We start from the raw sequence: 9,509 nt of genomic DNA on the forward strand, positions 1-9,509 counted from the left end.
ATTGATTGGATCAGGCTCACCCAGACTAACTAGGAAAATCTCCTGTACTTAAAGTCGACCCATTATGAATGCTAATCACATTTACAAAATACCTTTACAGCAACACCTAGACCAGTGTTTGATTCAAGAACTGGGGCCACAGCCTACTCAAGTTGACACATAAAATTCACCATCAGCTGGGTGCAACAGCACATGACTGTAGTCCCAGTTACTTGGGAGGTCGAAGCAGGAGGATCACTTGAGCCCAGGAGTTCGAGACCAGCCTGGGCAACATAGTAAGCCCGTCTTAAAAAAAAAAAAAATCTGACCATCACAGGCTTCTAGCTGCCTTTCTTGCCTGAGCTCTGAACACACCCTTCCTCGCCTCACCCCACACATACATTCACCTGCCCATGGCCTCTGTTAAAGCTCTTCTCCCTGCTCTGTATCCTCAGGTTAATATCTTTGGTCTTACCTCACCCATTTTCTGCAAGACCCTTCCCAGATTCTTTCAATATGATCATGTTTCTCACGCCCCCATTATTAACCTTATTTCTGTAAGTATCTGTCTTGCCTGCTCCACTCAAGGGAAAAGATAGTGTAGTGTTAATTCTCTGTAGGCGCACCCTCCAGAGGCCCTGGTATATAGGCACTCAGCACATTTGTTTTGAATGACAGTATATCAAATTTACAGAACTCGCCATGATTTACATGTAACTCAGCCAGTTTTTAAAAACCTCTTACGAACTTAATGCCTACCTGACACATACATTGTTCCTATTCTGATGGTCTAATTTGTCCATGTTCATCCATCTCTAAAGGTTTGAGGAGGTTTTTTTCTTTTTCTTTCTTTCTTTTTTTTTTTTTTTTTTTTGAGACGGAGTCTGGCTCTGTGGCCCAGGCTGGAGTGCAATCTCAGCTCACTGCAAGCTCCACCTCCCAGGTTCATGCCATTCTCCTGCCTCAGCCTCCCAAGTAGCCAGGACTACAGGTGCCCGCCACCACGCCCGGCTAATCTTTTGTATTTTTAGTAGAGACAGGGTTTCACGGTGTTAGCCAGGATGGTCTCGATCTCCTGACCTCGTGATCTGCCCGCCTTGGCCTCCCAAAGTGCTGGGATTACAGGTGTGAGCCACCGCGCCCGGCCGTCTTTTTCTTTCTTTCTTTTTTCTTTTTTTTTTTGGAGACAGAGTTTAGCTCTTGTTGCCTAGGCTGGAGTGCAGTGGCACAATCTCAGCTCACTACAACCTCCACCTCCTGGGTTCAAGGAATTCTACTGCCTCAGCCTCCCAAGTAGCTGAGATTACAGGCATGCACCACCACACCCGGCTAATTCTGTATTTTTTTTTTTTTAGTAGAGACGGGGTTTCACCATGTTGGCAAGGCTGGTCTCGAACTCCTAACCTTAGGTGATCCACCTGCCACCTGCCTCGGCCTCCCAAAGTGCCGGGATTACAGGCATGAGCCACCATGCCTGGCTGAGGACATTTTTTTTCCTAGAGTATTTTAATTCAAATCTCCTCAAAGAGATTTAAATTAAATCTCTTGCCGGGCGAGGTGGCTCATGTCTGTAATCTCAGCACTTTCGGAGGCTGAGGTGGGTGGATCACTTGAGGTCAGGAGTTCGAGACCAGCCTGACCAACATGGCAAAACCCCGTCTCTACTAAAACTACAAAAAATTAGCCGGGCATGGTGATGGGTGCCTGTAATTTCAGCTACTCAGGAGACTGAGACAGGAGAATCGCTTGAAACTGGGAGGCGGACTGAGGTTGCAGTGAGCTGAGATTGCACCACTACACTCCAGCCTGGGTGACAAGAGCCAGACTCTGTCTCAAAATAAATAAATAAATAAATAAATAAATAAATAAATAAATAAATAAAAATAAAAAATTAAATCTCTCAAAGAGTAATTCCTTGCCCACATACCCTGATTGTGCTTATCTTTCTAGAGAGAAATAAGGAGCAAAGATAACATTCTTTCCACACACGTTTACATTCTACAGTTAGCAAATCAGATTACAGCACTTAGTTTTTGCTGTAATGGAATGTTTAGTTCCCAACCCGCCCCACCGCCCAGACGGAGTCTTGCTCTGTCATGCAGGCTGGAGTGCAGTGATGCAATCTCAGCTCATTGGAACCTCTGCCTCCCGGATTCAAGCAATTTTTCTGCCTCGACCTCCCAAGTAGCTAGGATTACAGGTGCGTGCCACCATGCCCGGCTAATTTTTGTATTTTTAGTAGAGACAGGGTTTCACCATGTTGGCCAGGCTGCTCTCAAACTTCTGACCTTGTCATCCGCCCACCTTGGCCTCCCAAAGTGCTGGCATTACAGGAGTGAGCCACCGCATCCAGCCTGTGTTTAGTTTTAAACTAATGAGTCCAAGCTTCTATGATAATTTACAGGCATACCTTGGAGATATTGTGGGCTCAGTTCCAAACCACCACAGTAAATCAAACATTGCAATAAAGCAAATCACATGAATTTTTTTGATTTCCCAGTGCATATAGAAATTACGTTTACACTATACTGTAGTCTGTTAAGTCTGCAATAGTGTTATGTCTAAAATAACAAGTACGTGCCTATATTAGGCTGGTTTTTTTTTTGCATTACTGTAAAGAAATACCCGAGTCTCGGTAATTTATAAAGAAAAAGAGGTTTAACTGGATCACAGCACTGCAGGCTTTATAGGAAGTGTGGTGCTGGCATCTGCTCCTGGTGAGGACCTCAGGGAGCTTCCAATCACGGCAGAAGGTGACAGGGAGCCAGCATGTCACATGGCAAGAGCAGAAGCAAGGGAACAAAGGGGAAAAGTGCCACACTCTAAAACAACCAGATCTCCCATGAACTGAGAATAAAGAACTCAATCACTATTGCAAGTACAGCACTAAGCCATTCACGAGGGATCTACCCCAATGACCCAAACATCTCTCACCAGAACAATTTCCAACTGGGGATTACATTTTAACATGTGATTTTGAGGAAACACATATCCAAACCATATCAATACCTGAATTAAAAAATACTTTATGGTAGGCTGGGCATGGTGGCTCATGCTTGTAATCCTAGCATTTTGGGAAGCCAGGGTGGGCAGATCACTTAAGGCCAGGAATTTGAGACCAGCCTGGTCAACATGGCAAAACCCTGTCTCTACTAAAAATACAGAAATGAGCCGATAGTGGTGGTGCACGCCTGTAATCCCAGCCACCCAAGTGGCTAAGGCATGACAATCCCTTGAACCTGGGAGGCGGAAGTTGCAGTGAGCCAAGATCATGCCACTGCACTCCAGCCTGGGTGACAGAGTGAGACTCTGTCTCAAAAAAAAAAAAAAAAAAAAAGCCAAAACCAAAAACAAACAAACAAAAAAACTTTATTGCTAAAAAATGCTAATGATCATCTAAGCCTTTAGCAAGTACTAATCTTTTTGCTGGTGGAGGATCTTGCCTCAACATTGAGGGCTGCTGACTGATTAGGGTGGCAGCTGCTAACGGGTGGGTTGGCTATAAAAATTTTCTAAAAAATACAACAATTAAATTTGCCACATTGATTGACTTCCTTTCACAAAAGATTTATCTGTAGCATAAAATGCTGTTTGATAACATTTTAGCCACAGCAGAACTTCTTTCTTTCTTTTTTTTTTTTTTTTTTTTTGAGACGGAGTATCGCTGTGTCACCCAGGCTGGAGTGCAGTGGCCCGATCTTGGCTCACTGCAACCTCCGCCTCCTGGGTTCACACCATTCTCCTGCCTCAGCCTCCTGAGTAGCTGGGACTACAGGCGTCCACCACCACGCCCGGCTAATTTTTTGTATTTTTAGTAGAGACGGGGTTTCACCGTGTTAGCCAGGATGGTCTCAATCTCCTGACCTCGTGATCTGCCCGCCTCAGCCTCCCAAAGTGCTGGGATTACAGGTGTGAGCCACGGCGCCCTGCCGAACTTCTTTCAAAGTTGGACACAATCCTCTCAAACCCTGCCGCTGTTTATATAATGTTCTAAATCTTTTGTTGTCATTTCAACAATGCCTACAGCATCTTCACCAGAAGTAGATTCCACTTCAAGAAACCACTTTGTTTGCTCATTCATAAGCAAAGGAAAAAAAAAGAGAGAGAGAGAGATGACTGCTCATCCATTCAAATTTTATCATGGGATTGCAGCAATTTAGTCACATCTTCAGTTTCCACTTCTAATTCTAGTTCTCTTGCTATTTCCACCACATCTGCAGTTACTTCCTCCACTAAAGTCTTGAACTCCTTAAAGTCATCTGGGAGAGCTGGAATCAACTTCCTCCAAACTCCTGTTAATATTTTGGCCTCCTCCCATGAATCATGAATGTTAATGTTATCTAAAATGGTGAATCTGGTGTCCCTATATGAACTGAAACTTTCTATGGGGTTAATCCAGCAGCAGCATGAACCCTGGAAAAAGGAGGAGGTGACAAGAAAAAACTCATAACATGGAAGGCTTATGAATATTTTTATCCAGTTGTCATGTGGGGAAGCCCAAGCTAGTCATGTAGAGAGAGAGACAGAGAGGTCCCAGCCTCCCAGCCAACCCTACTAAGACCCTAGATTTGTGAATGAAGCTATCCTGGATATTCCAGCCCCAGCCACCATCTGATTATAACCAACACCAGCTACATAATTTGTGGATCCCAGTGCAAAATAGAAATGAAAAATCCATTGTTCAAAAGTTATTTAGAATTTTAAGACGGCAATAGCAGAGCATTAAACTAACTGCAAGGTCCCTCTGAGTGTGGGGCTCTCTGCAGCTACACAAGTTGCATGCCTGTGAAGCTGACCCTGACTGCAACCTTATAGGATATCCCAACTGACACCACATGAAGCATAAGAACATTTCAGCTGAGCCCTGCCCAAATTCCTGACTGCAGAATTGTGAATAAATAAAATAGTTGTTGTTTTCAATCACAAAAATAAAATGAAATAAAATGGTGAATCCTTTCCAGAAGATTTGCAATTTACTTAGCTCAGATCCATCAGAGGAATCACTATCTATGGCAGCCTTACAAAATATATTTCTTAAAAAATAAGATTTGAAAGTCAAAATGACTCCTTGATCCATGAGCTTCAGAATGGTTGTTGTGTTGGCAGGCATGAAAACAATTTTAATCTCCTTGTACATCTCCATCAGAGCTCTTGGGTTACCAGGTGCATTGACAATGAGCAGTAATATTTTGAAAGGAATCTCTCTTGTTTTTAGCTGTAGGTCTCAACAATGGGCTTAAAATATTCAGTAAACCATGCTATAAACAGATGTACTATCATCCAGGCTTTGTTGTTCCATTTATAGAGCACAGGCAGGTAGAATTTAGCCTAATTATTTAGGGTCTTAGAATTTTCAGAATGATACATGAGCATTGGCTAATGCAGTCAATGGCTGCATTAGCCTCTGACGAGAGAGTCAATCTGTCCTTTGGAGCTTTGAAGCCAGGTATTGACCTCTCTAGTTGTAAAAGTCTTAGATGGCATTTTCTTCCAATAGATCGCTTTTACCATCTACATTGAAAATCTGTTGTTTAGTATAGCCATCTTTATCAATAATCTTAGCTAGATCTTCTGGGTAACTTGCTGCAGCTTCTACATCAGCACTTGTTGCTTCACCTTGCACGTTTATGTTACAGAGATGGCTTCTTTTCTTTCTTTTTTTTTTTTTTTTTTTTTTTTGAGACAGAGTCTCGCTCTATCACCCAGGCTGGAGTGCAGTGGCGCGATCTCAGCTCACTGCAAGCTCCGCCTCCCAGGTTCACGCCATTCTCCTGCCTCAGCCTCCCGAGTAGCTGGGACTACAGGCGCCCACCACCACACCCAACTAATTTTTCGTATTTTTAGTAGAGACGGGGTTTCACCGTGTTAGCCAGGATGGTCTCAATCTCCTGACCTCGTGATCTGCCCACCTTGGCCTCCCAAAGTGCTGGGATTACAGGCGAGATGGCTTCTTTTCTTAAACCTCATAAACCAACCTCTGCTAACTTCATACTTTTCTTCTGCAGCTTCTTCACATCTCTCAGCCTTCACAGAAATGAAGGGAGTTAGGGCCTTGCTCTGGATTAGGCTTTGGCTTAAGAGAATTTTGTAGCTGGGTTGATCTATTCAGACCACTCAAACTTTCTCCATATTGTCAATAGAGCTGTTTTGCTTTCTTATCATTCATGTGTTCACTGGAGTAGCACTATTCATTTCCTTCAAGAACTTTTCCTTTGCATTCACAACTTGGTTAACTGGCACAAGAGACCTAGCTTTCAGCCTATCTCAGCTTTTGGCACATCTTCCTCGCTCAGCTTAATCACTTTTAGCTTTTGATTTAAAGCAAGAGATATGCAACACTTCCTTTCACTTGAACTCTTAGAGCGTACGGCAGGGTTATTAATTGGCCTAATTTCAATAGTGTTGTCCCTCAGAGAATAAGGAGGCATGAGCAGAGACAGGGAAATGGAGGAATGGCTGGTCAGTGGAACAGTCAGAACACAGAACACACACAACATTTATCATTTAAGTTCCCTGTCTTATATAGGCATGGTTCATGGTACCCCAAAACGATCACAATAGTAGCATCAAAGACCAGTGATCATAGATCACCATAACAGATATAAAATAATAATAATAAAGCTTGAAATATTGCAAGAATTACCAAAATGTGACAAAGAATCACAAAATGAACACACGCTCTTGGAAAAATGGCATCAATAGACTTGCTCAATAGAGGTTTGCCATAAACCTTCAAGTTGTAAAAAACGCAGTATCTGCAAAGCACAATAAAGCAAAGTGCGATAAAATTAGGAATACTTGTGTCTGGAGAGAGGATCTATAGTGGTCATAAAATTCTCAAAGGGGTCCATAATCTCTAAAAGGTTGAGATTCACAATGTCTTTATCATTCCTCTTCTTAAACCCTACAGCTACTGGCATAGTTAATGACATTACTAACTTGCTCTCCCAATCTGGTTTGCCTTCCTCCAATCTCTTTCCTATTCTTCACCCTACACAGAAAAGTTTACCTAAAGCACAGTTATGATCACGTCATGCTCTTACTCCAGAACAGTCAATGGCTTCCTATTGCCTGCGGAATGAAGTCCCAATATGGTACTTGATATTCCAGCAAAACTAAACTATTTTCTCTTCTTCAAAACCTCTCTCTGCTTCCTCATCTTTTCTTCCTGCCTGGGAGATCCACCTCCTCTCAATCATTGCCTGTCAAAACCCTACTCATCAATCAAGCCCTAGTTTGTGTGCTTCTACCTCCAAAAATATTTCTCAGGATACTCCATGCAGAGGTGGTATCTTCTACCTCTGGACCTGCAAAGCATTTTGTTTGGGCCTTATGGGAGACTTCTAGTTGCATACCCAAAATTCATTCTCTCTTCTTTCTGGGAACAGGGCCACCTAACAAAACATTTCCTAGTCTTTCTTGCGGTTAGGTGCGAATTGTGACTGAGCTCTTGCCAAAGGGATGTGAGAGAAAGTGGGATGGACAAATTTCATCTCACTTGCTTAAAAGGAAATCCCTTGCCTAGACCACTTCTCTGAGCTAGAATGTGGATGTGTCCATGACCTAGCATGGAGCAGAATCATCCCACTGGCTTAGACCAGCCAGCCTGTTATGCAAGAGAGAAATAATTTGTCTTACTAAAGCCGCTATATTTTAGAGTCTCCTTGTTACAGCAGCCTCCACATTATCCAAGCACAGGTTTCTCTATGGTAGTGTATTACATCGTCTGTGCTTTGTAATTATTTGTATAAATGTCTTATCAACTTTCTTTGGAAGTTAACTCCTAATCGGTCTTCCTGCTTCCTGTCTTGCCTCCTACACTCTGTTCTCAGTAGCTGGGGTTATCTTTTTAAAAGGGAAGTTAGATTATGTCATTCTTTGCTAAAAATTCTTACTCAGTTAAAGCAAAAACCCCTAAAATAACCTATAAGGTTCTGCATGATCAGCACTCTCCCCACAATCACTTTTTTTTTTTTTTTTTTGGAGACAGGGTCTCTCTCTATCACCCAGGCTGGAGGACAGTGGTGCGATCTCGGCTTACTGCAATCTCTGCCTCCCAGGCTCAAGTGATCCTCTCACCTCAGCCTCCCCAGAAGCTAGGACTACAGGTGCTTGCCACCATGCCTGGCTAATTTTTGTATTTTTTGTAGAGATAAGGTTTTGCCATGTTGCCCGGGCTGGTCTGCAAATCTTGAGCTCGAGTGATCCGCCCGCCTCAGCCTCCCAAAGTACTGGGATTACAGACATGAGCCATCGTGCCCACCTGAGTCCCCTAATCACTGTTTCGTTTTGTTTTGTTTTGTTTTGGTTAGACAGAATCTCACTCTGTCGCCCAGGCTGGAGTGCAGTGGTGTGATCTCCGCTCACTGCTGCAACCTCCGCCTCCCAAGTTCAAGTGATTCTCTTGCCTCAGTGGGACTACAGGTGCCCACCACCACGCCCGGCTAATTTTTGTATTTTTTGTAGAGATAAGGTTTTGCCATGTTGCCCAGGCTGGTCTGTAAATCCTGAGCTCGAGTGATCCGCCCACCTCGGCCTCCCAAAGTACTGGGATTACAGACATGAGCCATCACGCCCACCTGAGTCCCCCAATCACTGTTTAGTTTAGTTTTGTTTTGTTTTGTTTAGACAGAATCTCACTCTGTCGCCCAGGCTGGAGTGCAGTGGTGCGATCTTTGCTCACTGCTGCAACCTCCGCCTCCCAAGTTCAAGTGATTCTCTTGCCTCAGTGGGACTACAGGTGCCCACCACCACGCCCGGCTAATTTTTGTATTTTTTGTAGAGACGAGGTTTCGCCACGTTGCCCAGGCTGGTCTTGAACTCCTGAGCTCAAGTGATCTGCCCGCCTTGGCCTCCCCGAGTGCTGGAATTACAGGCGTGAGCCACCATGCCCGGCCGGCCTCCAATCACTCTTATCTCATTGATCTCACTTTCCTCCTTTTCTCTTATAGATACATTCCACCTCCACCACACAACACTCTCCCCGCATTGGTATTCCTCAAACAAGCGAGATACATCTGCCTTAGGGTATTTGCCCTTGCTGTTCTCTTTGCTTATCGAGATATCAACATGGCTCATTTTTTTGTTTTTTTTTTCCTCCTTCAGGTCTTTGCCCAAATGTTACCTTCCAAGACAGGTCTTCTCTGACCACCCTACTTAAAATTGTACTCCTCTCCTCTATGCTCTGGCACATTATCCCACTTTCCTTGCCTGATTTTTTTTTTTCCCACAGCACTCATTGCCATTTGACATACTATGTATTTTGCTTATTTACATGTTTATTGTTTGAGAATGTAAACTCCATGAGAGCAGGGTATTTTTAATTGTTTACTAATGTATTCTTGTGCCAATACACAGGGCCCAGCACATAAAGAATGTTCACTAAATATTTATTGAATGAACGAATCCCTTGGGGCAAATACTTTGTAGTCCCCTCAATGCCTAGCACACTGCCTTGTATGCAATAGAACACTCAGTAAATATTTGATGAATGGCCTATGATGGAAGACTACTAATATTCTGTCTTGCAG

The sequence above is a fragment of the Pongo pygmaeus genome, chromosome X (assembly GCF_028885625.2).
Source record: "Pongo pygmaeus isolate AG05252 chromosome X, NHGRI_mPonPyg2-v2.0_pri, whole genome shotgun sequence".
NCBI lineage: Eukaryota > Metazoa > Chordata > Mammalia > Primates > Hominidae > Pongo > Pongo pygmaeus.